Source organism: Sciurus vulgaris, assembly GCF_902686455.1.
Source record: "Sciurus vulgaris genome assembly, chromosome: 16".
NCBI lineage: Eukaryota > Metazoa > Chordata > Mammalia > Rodentia > Sciuridae > Sciurus > Sciurus vulgaris.
This window is the reverse complement of record NC_136477.1, coordinates 2,935,785-2,954,725: the sequence shown is the minus strand read 5'-3', so window position 1 is coordinate 2,954,725 and position 18,941 is coordinate 2,935,785. Positions and strand designations below refer to the sequence as shown.

The 18,941-nt window shown below is 45.5% G+C and overlaps 1 long non-coding RNA gene across 1 annotated transcript; it reads right to left on the bottom strand.

Annotated features, from left to right (window-relative positions):
• Positions 1-6,835: 6,835 nt before the first annotated feature.
• LOC306647178 lies at positions 6,836-15,006 on the bottom strand. The gene is made up of 3 exons (XR_013760048.1): positions 14,841-15,006; positions 13,921-14,208; positions 6,836-7,432 (listed from the first exon to the last, which is right to left on the bottom strand). It is a non-coding gene; the product is annotated as an uncharacterized lncRNA (long non-coding RNA).
• Between the last annotated feature and the right edge of the window lie 3,935 nt (positions 15,007-18,941).

The following is an 18,941-nucleotide window of genomic DNA, read 5'->3' as shown; positions in this document are numbered from 1 at the left end:
CAGGATTATCCAAGATGGCTGCTCTGGCTTGGAAATGTGTTGGCAAATGGGGAGCTGCAGCTCAGGGGTGGATGTGGTCAGTTGGAGGTCCTGGAGACGGGATGCAGTTGGTCTGGCAGGGGTCCTGGGGGTCCAGTGTGTTTCGTGTAGTTGTGGGATCCTGGAGGCCAGGTGCAATCAGTTGGTCTGGGGTCCTGGTGATAGGGCTCAGTCAGTTGGTCTGGGGGTCCTGGCGGCAGGGATCAGTCAGTTGATGTGAGGGCCCCAGAGGCAGGGAGTGGTAGGTCGGGCTGAGGATCCTGGAGATGGGGCTCAGTCAATCTGGCCAGGGGTCCTACAGGACCTGGCTGTTGTCTCAAAATGGTGGCAGCCACGTGTAATCAAACCTGCAGGTACTGTAACAGTGAACTTCCAGGCGAAACAGGCAGCTGGTGCTCCACTGGTGGTCTGCGGTCAGTCTGCTGGCAGCTGTCGGACGATCAGAGGTGAACCTCGAGCGTTGGGTGATGGATAGGGGTAAGGTAGGCGATGGACAGGCGAGAGGCAGGCAAATGGTGGATGACAGATGCCTGACAGTGAGCAATCTGCTCTCAAAAAAGGCGTCGATATGCTGGCAGATTGCATGTCATCACAGCAGACAAATGGGGTAAACACCAAGGGATCAATAAGCAGCCAAAACTGCCTCACCGAGAAACAGATATCCTCTGCTTGAATCCGGCATTATGGAGCAACAAGGAATGCAGCCTCCCTCTAGTCCGCCATCTTGGATCTCTAGGTATGTGTTCTTGATAATAGCCATTCTAATTGGAGTGAGATGAAATCTTAGGGTGGTTTTAATTTGGATGTCTCTAATTACTAGGGATGATGAGCACTTTTTCATATATTTGTTGATCACCTGTATATCTTCTGTGAAGTGTCTGCCCATTTCCTTAGCCCATTTATTGATTGCATTCTTGTATTTTGGGTATAAAGTGTTTTAAGTTCTTTATAAACTTTGGAGATGAGTGCTCTGTCTGAAGTGTGTGTGGAAAAGATTTTCTCCCACTCTGCAGGCTCTCTTTTCACATTATTGATTGTTTCTGGTGCTGAGAAAAAAACATTTTAGTTTGACTCTATCCCATTTATTGATTCTTGCTTTTATTTCTTGTGCTATGGGGTCTTGTTAAGGAAGTCTTGTCCTAAGTAAATATAATGGAGATTCAGGCCTCCTTTTCTTCTATTTGGTGAAGGATCTCAGGTCTAATTCCTCGATCCATTTTGTGTTGAGTTTTGTACAGGGTGAGAGATAGGGGTTTAGTTTCATTTTACTGCATATGAATTTCCAATTTTCCCAGCATCATTTGTTGAAGAGGCTGTCTTTTCTCCATTGTAAGTTTTTGGCATCTTTGTCTAGTATGAGATTACTGTACTTATGTGGGTAAATCTCTGTTTCTTCTATCCTGTACCATTGGTCTACCTGTCTATTTTGGTGCCAGTACCATGCTGTTTTTGTTACTATTGCTCTGTAGTAGAGTTTAAGATCCCTTTAATTTCTTTAGTCTGTCTAATTGCTCTGGCTAGAATTTCAAGGACAATGTTGAATAGAAGTGATGAAAGAGGACATCCCTGTCTTGTTCCCGTTTTTAAAAGGAATGTTTTCAGTTTTCTCCATTAAGAATGATGTTGGCCATGGGCTTAGCATAAATGGCCTTTACAATGTTCAGGTATGTTCCTACTATTCCTATTTTGTCTAGTGTTTTGAGCATGAAGGGGTGTTGTATTTTGTCAAACGCTTTTTCTGCACCAATTGAAATAACAATATGATTCTTATCCTTAAGTCTACTGACGTGATGGATTACATTTATTGATTTATGGATGTTGAACCAGTCTTGCATTCCTGGGATGAACCCCACAATTTTCTTAATTTGTTTTTGGATACGGTTTGCCAGGAATTTGTTAAGGATCTTTGCATCTATATTCAGCAAGGATAGTAGTCTAAAATTTTCTTTCTTTGATGTGTCTTTTCCTGGTTTGGGTATGAGGGTGATATTAGCTTCATAGAATGAGTTTGGTAGGTTTCCCTCCTTTTCTATTTCCTGGAATATTTTGAGAAGTATTGGAATGAGTTCTTTGTCGAAGGTCTTGTAGAACTCGGCTGAGAAGCCGTCTGGTCCTTGGCTTTTCTTGGATGGTAGGCTTCATTGCTTGATATTGATTTGTTTAAATTGTTTATGTCCTCCTGGTTCAGTTTGGGAGGAGCATATATCTCTAGAAATTTTTCGATGTCTTCAGTATTTTCTATTTTGTTGGAATATAGATTTTCAAAGTAGCTTCTCATTATGTTATGCATCTCAGTGGTATCTGTCGTGATATTTACTTTTTCATCACAAATTCTAGTAATTTGAGTTTTCTCTCTCCTTCTCTTTGTTAGTGTGGCTAAGGGTTTGTCAATTTTGTTTACTTTTTCAAAGAACTTTTTCAAGAACTTTGTGTTTTGTCAATTTTTTGAATTGTTTCTTTTGTTTCAATTTCATTGATTTCAGCTCTGATTTTAATTATTTCCTGTCTTCTACTACTTTTGGTGTTGTTCTGCTCTTCTTTATCTAGGGCTTTGAGCTGTAATGTTAGGTCATTTAGTTGTTGACTTTTCATTCTTTTCTGGAATGCGCTCCATGCAATGAATTTTCCTCTGAGTACTGCTTTCATAGTGTCCCAGAGATTGTGATATGTTGTATTGTCATTCTCATTGACCTCTAAGAATTTTTTTTAATCTCCTCCCTGATGTTTTGTTATCCATGTTTCATTCAATAGCATATTATTTAGTCTCCAGGTGTAGGAATAATTTGTTTTTTTATTTTTTCATTGATTTCCAATTTCATTCAATTATGATCTGATAGAACACAAGGCAGTATCTCTATTTTTTTGCATTTCCTAAGGGCTGCTTTGTGGCATAACATATGGTCTATTTTTGAGAAGGTCCATGTGCTGCTGAAGAAATTGAATTCGCACGTTGATGGATGGAATATTCTGTATATGTCTGTTAAGTCTAGGTTATTGATTGTGTTATTGAGTTCTATGGTTTCTTTGTTTAATTTTTGTTTGGGAGATCTATCTAGTGGTGACAGCGGTGCGTTAAAGTCACCCAGAATTATTGTGTTGTGGTCTATGTGATTCCAGGAATTGAGAAGGATTTGTTTGATGAACATGGATGCACCATTGTTTGGGGCATAAATATTTACTATCGTTATGTCTTCCTGACTTATGTTCCCTTAAGCAGTATGAAATGTCCTTCTTTATCCCTTCTGACTAACTTTGGTTTTAAGTCTACTTTATCTGAAATAAGGATGGAAACCCCAGCTTTTTTACTGAGTCCATGTGCATGGTAGGTTTTTTCCCATCCTTTCACCTTTAGTCTGTGGATGTCTTTTTCTATGAGATGAATCTCTTGCAGGCAGCATATTGCTGGGTCTTTCTTTTTAATCCATTCTGCCAGTTTATGTCTTTTGATTGATGAGTTTAGGTCATTAACATTCAGTGTTATTATTGAGATATGATTTGTATTCCCAGTCATTTGGCTTATTTTTGGTTTTTAAGTCGGCTTGGTTTCTTCTTTGAGTGGTTTTTCTCTAAGGTAGTTCCTCCCTTTGCTGACCTCCATTGTTGTTTTTCATTTCCTCCTCATGGAATATTTTATTGAGAATATTCTGTAGCACAGGCTTTCTATTTGTAAATTCTTTTAACTTCTGTTTATCATGGAAGGATTTTATTTCATCTTCAAATCTGAAGGTTAGTTTTGCTGGGTATAGGATTCTTGGTTGGCAACCATGTTCTTTCAGAGCTTGAAATATGTTGTTCCAGGCCCTTCTAGCTTGTAGAGTCTGGGTTGAGAAGTCGGCTGCTATCCGTATTGGTCTCCCCCTATATGTAATCTGATGCTTTTCTCTTGCAGCCTTCAAAATCCTATCTTTATTTTGTACATTAGGCATTTTCATTATAATGTGCCTTGGTGTGGATCTGTTGTGATTCTGTGCATTTGGTGTTCTGTAAGCCTCTTGTATTTGATTTTCCATTTCATTCTTCAGGCTTGGGAAATTTTCTGATATTATTTCATTGAATAGGTTGTTCATTCCTTTGGTTTATATCTCTGTGCCTTCCTCAATCCCAATAATTCTTAAATTTGGTCTTTTCATGATGTCCTATAGTTCTTGGAGATTCTGTTCATGATTTCTTACCATCTTTTCTGGGCAACTTTATTTTCAAGATTAAATATTTTGTCTTCATTGTCTGAGGTTCTGTCTTCCAAGTGGTCTGGTCTGTTGGTGATGCTTTCCATTGAGTTTTTTATTTGGTTTATTGTTTCCTTCATTTCAAGGATTTCCATTTGGATTTATTTATTTATTTATTTTTGAGAATCTCTATCTCTTTGTTGAAATGATCTTTTGCTTCTGCAGTTGGTCTTTCAACTGCTTATTGGAGTGATCATTCATCGCCTGAATTTGCTCTCTTATCTCATCCTTTGCTTCGCGAATCATCTTAATCATGTATAATCTGAAGTCCTTTTCTGACATTTCTTCTACCATACTGTCACTGGATTCTACTAATATAGAATCTAGATTTGTTTGGATCATTTTCTTCCCTTGTGTTTTCATGTTGTTCATGTATCTTCCCCTCCAGCAGTGCAGACCTGGGGTATTGCAGTTTCCCCCCTATAGGCTTATAGTGACCCTATAGGTTTCCAAAACCTTTTCTTTAAGGGGGAGACCAATATTGGCAATGCCCAGTTCAGACGTATGCAACCCAAAACCAAATAGCCCCTATGAGGACGTTAACAATATGTCATAATAAACAGAATGAGTTCAATTATTATCTTCAGTATAGCAAACGGGTTTGCAATAAGGTCTGCAGTTTCTAATGGAGGACAAAGAGGATGCAGAGGGGTGTAAGATGTAGCTGTTAATGGGATAAGAAAAGAATATATAGAATTTCCAGATCATAGAAAGAGTGCGAGTATAATCAAAAGAAGTCAGTTGTTAGCATGGCAAAAGGGAGAAAGAGACTCTGAGGGAACAGGTAAACAAAAGGAAAAGAGATCGAGACAAGTAAAGAAATAAAAACTTAAAATTTTTCAGTAAGGAGAAAAAAGAAAATCGACACTATAACAGTCACATAGTATTCAAACCTCCCAGTCTTCAGTAGCCTGATGCATGAGAGGTACCTGACAATGAGCTTCCAGTCTACAGCAGGTGTCTGAGGATGGGATTTGCCCCACCTAAAGATGGGAGATACGGCTTCCAGGATAATCCAAGATGGCCGCTGTGGGGAGCTGCAGCTCACGGTGTGCGTGTGGCCGGCTGGAGGTCCTGGAGGCAGGGTGAGGTTGGTCAGGCAGGGGTCCTGGAGGTGGGGTGTAGTCAGTCTGGTTGTGGGATCCTGGTGGTACGGTGCAGTCAGTCTGGGGGTCCTGGTGGCAGGGAGCAGTCAGTCGATGTGAAGTCCCCAGAGGCAGGGAGTGATCAGTTGGGCTGAGGGGTCCTGGAGACAGGGCTCAGTCAGTCTGGCCAGGGGTCTGGTGGGGCCTGGCTGTTGTCTCAAAATGGCGGCAGCCACGTGTAATCAAACCTGCAGGTACTGTAGTAGTGAACTTCCAGGCAGCAGCAGGCAGCTAGTGCTCCACTGGCGATCAGCGATCAGTTTGCTCACTGCTGTCGGATGATCAGGAGGTGAACCTCATGCAGTGGGTGAGGGGTAGGTGAAAGGCAGTCGATGGACAGGCAAGAGGCAGGCAAATCGCAGATGGTAGGCACCAGACAGTGAGTAATCTGCACTCAAAAAGGCATTGATATGCTGGCAGACTGCAGGTGACTGCAGTAGACAAATGTGGTAAACAGGAGGGGTTCCATAAGCTGCAAAAACTGCCTCACCAAGAAACAGATATCCTCTGCTCGAAACCTGAGTTATGGAGCGACAAGGAACGCAGCCTCCCTCTAGTCCGCCATCTTAGTACTCCTGTACGGAGTTTATAAAGGAAAAAAATCACAAAAACCACAAGGACAGTTGAGACACGTGTAGGTCAGAAAGACCCTGTGGAGACAGATATTTTGAGGACATGAGAGAATAGTTTTGATTGCACATTTCAGAGACACAGTCCTTATACATCAGGGCCACAGTCAGGGGTCTTCCACAAGATCCCACTGTACCATCAACACAGACGCAGCTTCAGGAGGATGAAAGGAACGCATTACAAGCAAGCCCACCACAGGGTCAGGTCAGAACAAAATGGCGCTACTTTGGTTCTTTTCCATTTCACGCATCCCCTCCACAGGCACCCAGCTCTGAGGCCCCTTAGGAAAAGTCTATCTTTATCCTCAATAAAACTTGCTCTCTACACTGCCTCGGTATCTCTAGGTGTTTAACTTTTGTTATGGGCCAGACTGTGGGAGCAGTAACTGAACAGACTCCGCTTTCCCTGAGACTCCGTGTCACGTAGGAAATGCTTCTCCCGTGGGAACACCCGGCCTCTGTAGCCACCGACAGTCACTGAGCACAGCAAGTTCGGCAACACAAATGGCAGTTCTTGTATCATGTAAAATCGTTCTTTTTGGTTCCTGTTGTTCTTGGACAGTGCACCCTGTCAGACGATTGTCTAGATGTTGGTGACCGACTAAGGCTGCTTTGACCCACTTCCCTTCTGCCCATGACTTTGGTGTTCGTCTGCAGTTCTGGATCCCAGCGGCAGCCACTTGTGACTGACACGCTGATTGTGGTGTCAAGCCCTGCCCTGTGCTCGGGGCCAACCTCCGAGAGCCATTCTGGGCCTTGCGTGAGGCGGTCTGCCGGCCGCTAATGAAGACAGATTTGGGCTCTCGGTGGTGAGCGGTCTGTTCTTAAGTTGCGCCACATATTTGGAGGCCCCATGGAGATCCTCGCTGCCCGCTGCCCGGCGGACAACCACCGCTCACCACTGACCTGGGAACTCCTACTGGGGGGAGAATGGCACAAGAGCCATTCTCCGAGGGTCACCTGTTTCTGTGCCCCCAGGGGACACTGGTAAGTCTGTTCATGGTGGATCTGGAAGGCTGGACGCAGCACTACTTTCTGAGTCCAGGACTGGCAAGACATTGCCCAGGCCCTCAGGTGGGGAATGAGGAGTGGCTTGGGTGTCTTACCTGGCCTGTGTTTGCTCGTCTTTTTCTGTTTTCTGTTGCCCTTGAGGGTGAACAGGGGTCAGTCTGCCTCATGTTGGCCACGTACCCCCTTCAGTGCATACTGACCAGCTTCCAGGAATTCCGGAGAAGAGCTGCTGATGGCGGGACCTCTCTCAACTGTGACAGAAAGGCCCACAGTCTGAGGAGGCTGGTGGACCGGAGGCCGTTTCCCTGCTCTGGACGTCTGCCTGTTCTGATTGTTAGCCTTCTCGTGGGAAACCGAGTCCAAACCTGGCCTGATTACCAACCTGGAAAAAGAATGGTTGGAAAGGTTTTGACCCTGTTCACTGAAGCTTGCATCGAAAGGTGAAGGCTGTGCACAGGAACTCCCAGCTCTTGGGGTTGGTCCACCAAAACGCCAGGCTAAAATCTTGATGGCCGCCATCCAAGAGACCAGGAGAAATCCAGCTTAGAACAAGCCCCCAACCTGAGGGGGCGCTCCCAGGAGACTGTCTCTTCCGGAAGCTCCTTCAGGCAGGGACGGCGCATGGCCTTCGGAAACATCTCTTAACTCTTCATCTCTGGTGAGCAGGACCACATCCGGTTGCAGGCCAGAAAGACTTTGACAATTCTATTTTTTTATTTTTTTGAGCTCATAATTTCAATCCGATGTGCCTAGGTTGATTATTTTTTTTTTATCAGACCTATTTTAATGCTCTTTTTTCATTCAGAGGCCAATTTACAAAGGTTAGCTCTCAATCTAATGGTTCTAAAAAATAAGCCACAAGGACTTTGCTTTGTTCTCTCTCTCTCTCTTTTTTTTTTTTTTTCTGGTTTTCTCGCAGTGCTGGGGGTTGAACCCAGGGCCTTGTGCCTGCAAGGCGAGGGCTCTACCAGCCGAGCCACATCCCAGCCCTGTCTGTGTAGTGTGCATGTACACTGGTGGATTGTCCTGTCTACCCATGTGTGGTACCAAAATTGACATATGAGCTCATAAATTTAAAAAATTTTTAAGTGAACCCAAATACCTTAAATTAATGTGATTTAAAAGATTCAATTTAAATTGGGTAAACAAATAAAAGTACACATCTTTAAAGGTTACTAACTCGCAAGTTTCACTAAGTAGTCACAAACTCATAAAATATGAATTCTATAAAATATATAATATCCATTGTTTCTAGATTTTTCTTTAACAGAGAAGAAATAACTGATGCTGTCCAATATACTTGTCTGATATCTTGGTTTTTAAAAATAAGTAATTTAGATTTGATATGTATGGGATTGATAATGGATGTGTTTGTTAGAGACATCTGATTGGTTTGCAGAATTAAAATGCTGTACTCTTAACCCCTTAAATTTCATAGGGTAACATACATAAAACATCATTGGTATTTTCATAAGTTGGTAAATAAAAAAGGGTTTAAAATTACTTTGTGTCATCACTAAAAACAAGGTTATTAAAAGTCTCAGCAGGTATAATTCTATATAAAGGGTCCAAAAGTTTCAACTACATTTTAAATAAAGTTCTATAAATATTAAGTAATTTGTCTAAATTCAGAAATTTACAAGGGTTATTTCAGAGTATATTTTTTTTAAAAAGGGGATGAACAGATTTTAAAATTAGGAGGTTCTAGATATAAAAATATATTTAATAAAAAAGTGTTTCCAGGTTAAAAAAAAAAAAGTCTTGTAATACATCTAAGTAAACAAGAGCATCTAATTAAGTGTTAAAAAATAATGGAAATTAAGGGTAAACTTTAAAGGTTTGTGTGTATATAGAAATAACACAACAGTTAAAACTATTCAACATTTTTCCCTAAGGTCAAATATTAATGTACTGATATAAACCAAAGTTCTGCTAAAATGACAAATATTTATTTTTTTACTTTTATTTTTACCGACTTCATTTTGATTCACTGTACACAAATGGGGTACAGCTTTTCATTTCGATGGTTGTGCACTATGTAGATTCACACCACTCACGTAATCATACATGTACAAAGGATAATAATGTCTGTCTCAGTCTACTATCTTTTGACAAATATTTCTTAAAACAGTAATTTCCTCTTAACATTGTGTCTGTTAAGCTTTATTCTCTAAAGCAACTAGCCTTAAAAATTGGGGTTTGTACAACTCTGGTTAAATGACAACTGTTATTTTAGAGTATTGTGCTACATTACTAGAAGGTCACCGCTCTTACTTTTCCCAATCGGCGCTTGACACCCCACCCAGACCCCTAGCAACAAGACTCAGCCAATCAACCATCACCCCGTCCCCCAGCAACACGGCTCAGCCAATCAACTCTCACCCCATTTCATGCCCCAACCAATCAGCCTCTTCCCGGCCCTATATAAGTGTGTGCATTTTCAAAATAAAACGGAACTACTGTGGCCCTTAGCTTTGATCCGTGTCTCCATACAGAATTCTTTCAATTGCAAAGTCTAAGTTTTTTTCAAAAACTAAACTTGGTTAATATGAAAACGTCAATGTAATTATAATGCTATTCCTCTCCTTTGCATATTAAATGTGCTCATATCTTCCAGGTATACAAGTCTTTAAAGTAAAAGTGTAAAGGAACATATTATCAAAATGATGTTCTCCAAACTAAAGTTTTTGGTAACAGTATCTTTTATACGTGAGATATAAAAAGTTAAAGGTAATTTTATTGTAAAGATTACTGTGACCTCCAACAGGAGATATAATGTGTACTTTAACTGCTATCCGTTAGTGCCTTTCAAAAGTATACTAGGCCATCATCTATAGGCAGATAAAAATAAAATGGATAAAAATAACTATAAAGTTATAAACATTAAAGTTAAAGCCCAATACTCTTACTTTAAGACTGATAAGACTGGCTTGCTAGTTGTTTAAAACCAAGACTTAAAGACTAAAATTAAGAGAAAAGGGCCAAGAAAACCAATATTCGGCTCTTGCCCTATGAGTTAGTTTGAACTCAGGGAACAAGGGAGAGCTTTACCCTTCTGGGTCCCATGACTGCCAATCAGGGAAGGTACTGGAACCCCAAAAGAAAGTCAGTCAGTGCACATCCTGCAAAGGAGGAGGGTCATTGGAAAGGGGAGACATCCCTCTGCTTCCAAGAGAAGCCACGTGGCCAGCAAGACCTTGACCCATCCTAGCACAGATGGCACTAGCAGAGCTAAGAGGCTGCCCACAAGTTCCCTATGACCCCCAAGGGAACTCAGCTGACTCTCAGCAATGGATGGAAACAGGGTCAGTTTGACCAGCTTGATCCTAAATACCCAGCAAAACCCATTAAAACCAAACACAGTCATTCCTGAACATTAACAAAACAAAATAAGTCATCTTAATGTAACTTAAGATGTACACTTGTGTTAGCCCTTCCAAAAATAAGTAAGACTGGAGGTGGTGAAGGAAAGATTCTTAGGCAAAAATTCCTGATAACTATCGAGAGAAACTGCCAGAGGTATAAGTTTTTAGTCAGCTTAAGGCCTACAGGTCTTCCTACCCTCCTACACAGGTAGGCTTGATCGGTGTTTGTAGTTTGAGTCTCTAGCCCTAAGTGACAAAGATCAAGCGATCTCTACTAAGCACAGAGGTCGTGCCAATAAGATGTTTCACGAAGGTCAGATGACATTAGGAAACCTAACGGGACCTTGTGTTCACATTCCTGATAACTCTGATACGTTATAGATATTTACAAGCAAAGGCCGCATCCTCTCCACCTTGTCGTGGGGACCACATCCCCGCTCTTCCACCTTCTGGGAAGGGCGTACTGATTTCTATCGTCTTCACGATGTTCACTGGTGTGTTCCAGATGCTACGACGTTCATCTTGCATTGATCTCATTTCAGTGCTCATGTCTTTTTGTTTCTTTCATAGAACCAGACTTTCACCCCGTGATGGACCCAATTCCTAAAAGGGGCCTCCGAACTGCCTGCCCCACCCCACAACGCCCCCTCCCAGCTCGAAGCAGCAGGAGCCGTCATTGCCCTTTTCCCTACATCAGTAAAAAGTCCCTAAAATTTGAGGGGAAATAAAAATCACAGTCCGCGTAGATAGGAATTGGGTCAAAGCACAGAATAGAAGCTGATTTGGGTCCAAAAACTTAGAGACCACCTCTGGGAGAGTAAATGCTTCCAGAGCCCTTCCTCCCCGTCACCAAGACAACCTGCTTCTGCTCCAACCTGTTGCTAAGCCTCTCCAACAGGTTCAACTTAAAGCTGAACTTAGGAGAGAACCTGCCCCAGAGACCACGCACTCCAACGCCCACTCCAGCCAGGACACTACGTCCACGTCAAGCGGTTCCAGAAGGAAGGACTAATGCCCGGGTGGAGGGGCCCTTACTCACAAAGGGATCCAAGAACCCCTGGGAGGCCCACACAGGTGGAGGAGAGGAGGCCCTAGGTGGTGTTGCCAGGCTCTACTCAGGCACTGCCAGCAGCTGCCAGGAAACCCACCAACCTCTCCAAGGTGAGAGGGACCGGGCAGCGCCCTGAGAGTGCCCGCTGCCCTTCTGGAGCGATTACTGCAGGCTCACCCGTCACACACACCTGTTGACCCGGAGGCCCCAGAAAACTGGAGAGCAATAAGCAGAGCCCCGTCAGTCCCTGATGTCAGAGAGAGGAACTACAGAGACAGCTGGTTCTGAAGGAAAGGTACTTTCGGAATTGGCAGAGCCAGCTCAACGGGTTTTTTATAACCGGGACCCACCCGAAGGTAGGCAAGCTAAGCAGGTTGCAAGAGGACTGGTCACAGCCACGACGGAGAAAATGGAGACCAATTCAGACAAAGGTCAGATAAGCCTCAAAACCAATGTGCTTACTGCAAAGAAAAGGGACATTGGAAGGATAAGTGCCCAAACAAGAGGAAGCCCCCAGCTGTCCTCCAACTTGAACCTGAGGACTGACGGGGCCAAGGCTCCATTCCAGTGAGCCCCAGGAGACTAAGGTCACCTTACAAATTGGGGGCAAACCTGTGGACTTCCTGGTCCATACAGGAGCCACATTTTCCATCCCCACTGAGGCAACAGGACCAATATCAAAAGGTACTAGCCCCATACAAGAGGCAACAGGAAAGGCTGGAAACCATCCTCGGGGGCTGGGGAGACAGCTCAGCTGGTAGAGTGCTTGCCTGGCATGCATAAGGCCCTGGGTTCAATCCCCAGCACCCAAAAACAAAACAAAACAAAACTATCCTTGGACCAAAGCTAGAATTACTGACCTTGGGCGCGGGACCACCACTCATTCCTTCCTAATCGTACCAAACTGTCCCTACCCGTTGCTAGGATGTGACTTATTACAGAAATTACAGGCCACCATCTCCTTTAGAGATGACTGGACCTCACTGTCTTTTGGCCCACTGTCCCACATTTTAATGGCTTGCCCCATTGGGGAGGAATACATTCTGACGACTCGCGGCCCCACACTGCCACCTCCTGCCCATTTGACAGAACTCCAACGTAAATTCGGGGAGTACGGGTAGAAAAAAATGTGCCCGGGCTGGCGACCCACTGCCCGCCCGCTGTTGTTCAGATGCTGATGGCCACACCGGTCCAGGTGCGACAATACCCAGTAAGTCAGGAGGCAAAAAGGGACGTTGCTAACCACATTTCCAGACTTAAACGAGCAGGCATCCTGGTTCCCTGCCAATCGGCTTGGACGGCTTGCTACGCGTTTAAAAGCCAGGAACAAAAGATCCGCCTGGTCCAAGACCTTGGAGAAGTCAACAAAGGGGGAGAAACCAGTCACCCACTGTGCCCAACCCATACACCCTTCTGAGCATGTTAACCCCAAGCCACCAAATCTGCACTGTCCTAGTCAAAGCAAACAGATAAAAGACAGGTCTTTCCACATAACTTTTACATAACACTTAGACAAGGCTTAGATATAGCTTTCAGATGCATACATATACCTAGTCTCATATATTTTGGGTGTTAACAATATTGTTATAACCTAAATAACAGTTATTTGTTTAAGACTTTAAAGTAGGAACACACCTTAATTTCTTTAAGACTCAGTTTTCCTAAGTAGTAAAACCTGACAAATACAAGAAAATTATCTTGACAGGGGCATCAATATTTTAGATTTTGTTTCGTATCAGTACATTAAAGTTTAAATAAATCTGGGCTAATTATAGCCAATTTAATCACAAACACAAACTTTTTGAAATTTACCCTTTACTTAATCAGACCCTCCTGTCACTTACTCAGAACTTCTTTTCAACACTTACTCAGACCCTCTTCCACTTGCACAAAACTTAACTTACACAAACCTTTTCTTTTAACACAAGACTTACATCCAGTTTCCCATCACAATCCTTCTTAAAACTGTCTTCCTTTATAAACCTTCTTCTCTTTTCTCTCCTTTTAAACTTACAATTTGAAAACAATCTTTATAAAATTTTAAATTTAGACAACTTATTTTAATAAGATGAAATACTTTATGCAACCGACAGTATTTTAATTGAAATGCTGTGGAAACTTTTGGACCCTTTCTTAAATTTATATTCTGAAACAGACCTTATGAATTCTATCTGTGCATTTAATTACACAACCAGTTTCATCCCAGGAGAGGGTTGGACAGCAATGGGATACTATCGCAGCAAGAACTGGTTTTGCCCCCGTGATGAATAGCCTCTAGCCAAATGGGGTGTCTTGTCAGATCTTAAAAGAGGAAATTATTCTCATCCCCAGGTCATAAACTAACAGTGCTGGAACCTATTGCCACATCCTTTGTGGTCAGCAGCCTCTACCCTCTGGGGGCAAAAAGGACTGGAAGGCAGGGGAGAGGCCAAGTTCTCTTTGGCCATTTCTTACAGTCCAGGAAGCTTTCAGTCAGCTGGCCCTGGATGGTGGCCCAGGCTGGCTTCAGCGGCAGGCAGCTTGGTGAGCGTTTGTCCTCGACGACCCTCCCGGTTCCTGGCCCAGGATGCTGACTCTTATCCCAGTGCTGCTGGGAGGCCGGGTGCCTCCCCCAGAGGAGCAGCCATCGTGCCTGGGGCCCTTGGTCCTTGGTGGTAGGCTTTGGCAGGGAACCAAGACCCCAAGCCCCCAGCACGAGGTGCCAGGGTGGCCTCCACAACCCAGGGCCACTGGGGTCTGGCGCTGCAGCAGGGGAAGGAAAGAGGGACAATTGGGAAGTCTGCAGACAAGTGACAGGACAAACAACAGATAAACCCAGAGGACAGAATTTACAGGGACAGAGACAAAACTAACAAAAGACAAAGAGGAGGCGTTTCCTGGAACTGTCAGTGTAACCCCAGAAAGGGGTCAGCACTGCTCACGCAGCGGCGACCAGGGCAGAGAAACACTCCCTGCAGGGAAAGGCAAGGACCCGAGTGGCGTCTGGTTGCCACTGAACCAAAGTAAGCTCAGAGGACGGTCCAGCTCTCCTTTCCTCAGAACAAATAACAGAAGGAGCAGACAGGACAAAGACCTCGACAGAGACATTTTTAGGAAAAGTATCCAGAACATATTCAGTCATGCAACTATTACATGGTGAACATGAAGGAGCTTGACCCACGTCCACAATAAAGGGCAAAAAAAAAAAAAAAAAAAAAAAAAAAAACGAACAAACACAGAACAGGTAAGACACCAAAGACAATGACAAGTGGCCACTCCTGATACCTGACCCAAGCACCTGGGCAACATCATGCCACAGACCAGGACTTGGGAAGTAATGCTGCATCCAGCCTTCCTCAGAGTCCCAGAAATGGATCCGCAAGAAACAGACTTACTTGCGTGCCCCGGGGGTGCAGAAACAGGAGCCTCTCAGAGAATTCAGCTCAGTCCTGGGGCGGGCTCTGCAGACCTGGAACTGAAGAACCTGTCTCAGGGGGCTTCCCCTAGGAGCAAGGGCTCCTGCCTCTTGCAGTCTTTCCCGCCTCACAGGAATTTTCAGGTCAGTGGCGAGCAGAGGTCGCCCACCTGGCAATGAGAATCTTGCTGGGGCCTCAAAATGTTTTGGGGTGCAGGAAAATTACAAACCACCATGCATATTGAGCCAAACTGACAGGGAAAAAAGGGTCCTATAACAAGCATGCCAGGCAAGTGGCAGCTGGGAGCAGGCTAATACCTCAAAGAACTCCCAGCCTCAAATTTTGAAAGTACAGAGTTCATAAAGGCAAAATTCACAAAACCCACGAGGACAACTGAGGCACATGTAGGTCAGAAGGACCTTGTAGAGACAGTTATTTTGATTACATGAGAGAATAGTTTTGATTGCACTCTTCAGAGTCAATTTGTTATACATCAGGGCCACAGTCAGGGGTGTGGGAAGATCCCACTGTACTGTCAACACAGATGCAGCTTCAGGAGGATGAAAGGAACGCATGACAAGCAAGCACACCATGGAGTCAGGCCAGAACAAAGTGACGATACTTTGGTTATTAATCCATTTCAATACATGTTCACTAGACGCCCCCCCAAATAACTTATGTAAACACAGTCTCTTTGTTCAGTGGCTCATTTTCCACCGGGAGAGTGGGTCCACAGAGAGCCATTTCATCCCCCTGAATAAAGAGCTGAGATGAACCATGAGGTTTGCGTTCTGCCCAGTTTTTTTTTTTTTTTTTTTTTTTTGGTAATAAACATGGTTACTATAACTCAAGTTTCTCTGTGCAATGGAACCATCTTAAGTTAGGGAGCATGTGGTCAGAAGGAAGCCATCTTGAGACTAAGTCATGTGATTAGGAGTTAGGAGCGCGGCCATCTTTAAATCAGGGAGTCATGTGACCACAGCGGCGCCATTTTTAAGCTCCCTAATAACTACGCAATCACAATTGTAGCTCTTCCCTTTTGCCCACACCGATTTTGTTAGCTAATCGGTAGGTTGTACCCTGCCCCACCTCTTCCCGTCAGGAGCAAGGGGCAGTCCCTCCTTAGGGGTGGCTGGTGGCGGCTGCCCGCCCAGGCTGCTTGCTCAGGGTTCCCTGGGGGGCGCACCTCTCTGCAGAAGTACATTCCCCTTGCTGACCCACTTCAGAGCCCAGGTCTGATTTCTTGCAGGACCTCACCATTTCTAAAAGGGACAAACCTGCGGAGCGGGGCGCAGAGGGGACAGATTCATCTCCGTGGACGCTGAGCGTGGGCTAGCTACGGGGGCATGAGGGAGTGGGGAAATTTTCGTGGTTAGTCTGTTGCTAGGCGGTTGTCAGGGAAGGGTCCTTGTGGTGTCACCTGTATTTTTTGAGGTGTCACTGTTTATGTCAAACCAGATGTTTTCAGGATTCCAGTTCCAGGTACCAGCTTCTCTTCTTTGCATGATAGTGGAGTATCGTCCGGGTTTAGGTCAGGCTGAGTCAGAGAGACCATGGGGAGACTGTTCTAAGATGGAGGAAACGTTTCTGAAGGCACTGCCTGTGTCACGTTCTTCCTAACAGAGGACCTTGAGAGTTTCCCTTCCCCTTTCCCATCCCTTGTAATAAACTCATCCTGCTCCTGAGTGACATGTCTAAGATCTTTCTACCTGCATGCAAGCACGGGGTTTGAAGGGGAAACCTTCGGGCTGCCTCAGTCGCCTGGAAGATCCCAGCTCTGCAACATCCCCAGGGTGGTCCCCGACTTTCTCAGGTTCACCGAAGCCAACACCTGTGGGGCTGCAACCTGGCGCTGGGGGCGCAGGAGTGACTCGGACCGCTGGGCTGAGCTTGGAAACCGCGGCCTCAGACCCGCCCACCAGCGGGGAGCACGGGAACTGCCCTCCGGGGCCATTTGGGAAACGGAGGCCATTTGCTGATAGTGACCTGGAGGAGGCCCGGGACTTCCCCTGCCGCGGAACAGTGGCTCCGCCCGAGCCCACCACGTATCGGGTTGCAGCTTGGGGTCAGGAAACTGAGGCCCGCGATCACCGCTCTGGAGCTCGGAGCCCTCAGCTGTTGGGACCTGCGGGGAAACTGAGGCCCGTGGCACTCAGCAGGCCGCGGGGGGAAGCTCCCGCGAAGGCCGAGCCTGAAGCGCCTAATCAGGCTGCAGCCTTAAAGGGTTAACGCCCGGCTCACGCACCCAATCAGGTGCAGGGCCTGGTTCTCGGCCGACCAATCAGCTCCCGGGTAAAAGCTCGCGGGAAGGGGCGGGGCTGGCGGTCGGGCGCCTGGACTTCACAGCCCTGGCCTTTGTCCCGGTGGCGCCCCCGCCTCTGCCCCGGGACCTTCGCCCCCGCCCGGGCCCGAACTCCCCCGCCCCGCAAGGGCTGAAACCCCGGGTGGTTCCCAGGGTTGAGAGGCGCCCTGGACAGGCCTCGGCCGCGGCGGGTTTGCCCCGACCCCAGGCGGCGGGGAGGACGCCCAGGACTCCGCAGCCTCTGAGGAGCAGGACTTGACGCGGAACCAGAGCCGCGTTCGTGTAAATCCTCACCTTATTTCTTGTAGCCCAGGACTCCTGGAGACCCCACCCAGTCACACCACCAACAGCTGGACCCTCCAGCTCCCCCAGACAGCAGGGACCAAGTGGCCTCAGCTTATTTCCCCACATCCTTGCTCACCGACTTCCAAAACAGAGCCAGGCTTCCCGCTGCTAGAGGCCACCTGGGACCCTTCCGCAGGCTCATCATGCTTATCTTCCACCCGAGCCCCCGAGGGACCGTGCTGAAGAGCACGTATTACCACCTTCCTCCACTGAACTAGACCCTTCTATGGCTCCCCATTGCCCTTGACAAGTAAAATTGAAACCAACCACTGACCAATTGGGCAATTTATATGGCACATCTGTATACATCTTATGGCACGGATACAGTGAACTGAACTGCGTTCAGTTGCTTAGCCGAGGAAGAGATTGCTCTTCTGTGGATTAGGAAGCCTTTGCTATCTGTGTAAAGTCCAGGCAGCCTGGCCCAGTATTAAAGAAGTTGAATATGTGAGTTTTAAAACTCCCCAAAAAGAAAATCTCTAGGCCCCCACAGTGTTTAAAAAGTTCTGCCGTGGCTGGCGGTATAGCTCACTAGTAGAGCCCTTGCCTAATTTCTGGGAGGCCCTGGTTCCAACCCTAGTACCACACAAACAAAATACTCCTGACCTTCTGGCCTTATCCCTCAAAGAGATCCTTAATGAAATATTAAGAATTAAAATTCATTAATATATGCAATGAGCCAGGCACACACCTGTAATCTCTGATCTGAAGCCGAGGCAGGAGGATGGCAAGTTCAAGGCCAGCCTGATCAGTGTAGGGGAACCCTGTCTCAAAGTGAAAAGAGCTGGGGACTCAGTTCAGAGGTTAAGCACCCCTGGGTTCAATCACATGTGTATATAAGGAATTATATGAATTACACACTGTGGCCTAGTGAGGTTTGTTTCAGGGATATAAGGCTGGTTCAGTATACAGAAACTAATCTGTCATCCACCATATTTAACAGGCTGTGGCTGGTCGAATAATAGTCCCCTAGCCTGTCATCCCAGTGACAGGAAAGTGAGGTAACTTAGTGAGACCCTGTCTCACAACAAAAAAAAACAGGTGGGGGGGCTGGGTTGTGGTTCAGCGGTAGAGCCCTCGCCTCGCCCGCGTGAGGCCCTGGGTTCCATCCTCAGTACCACATAAAACTAAAATAAAGGTATTATGTCCACCTATAACTAAAACAAGAATATTTTAGAAAATAAAAATAAACTGGGGTTGGGGTGTGGCTCAGTGGTAAAGCACTTGCCTAGCAAGTATGAGGCACTGGGTTTGATCCTCAGCACCACATACAAATAAATAAATAAAACAAAGATATTGTGTCCATCTGCAACTAAGAAAAAAAATCAAGACAACACACAAAAGGGCTGCGTATGGTAAAGTGCCCCCTGGCTTCAATCCCCAGCACCCCCCCCAAGTCCAGCCACCCCACCCCCCCAAAAAGAATAATCCCC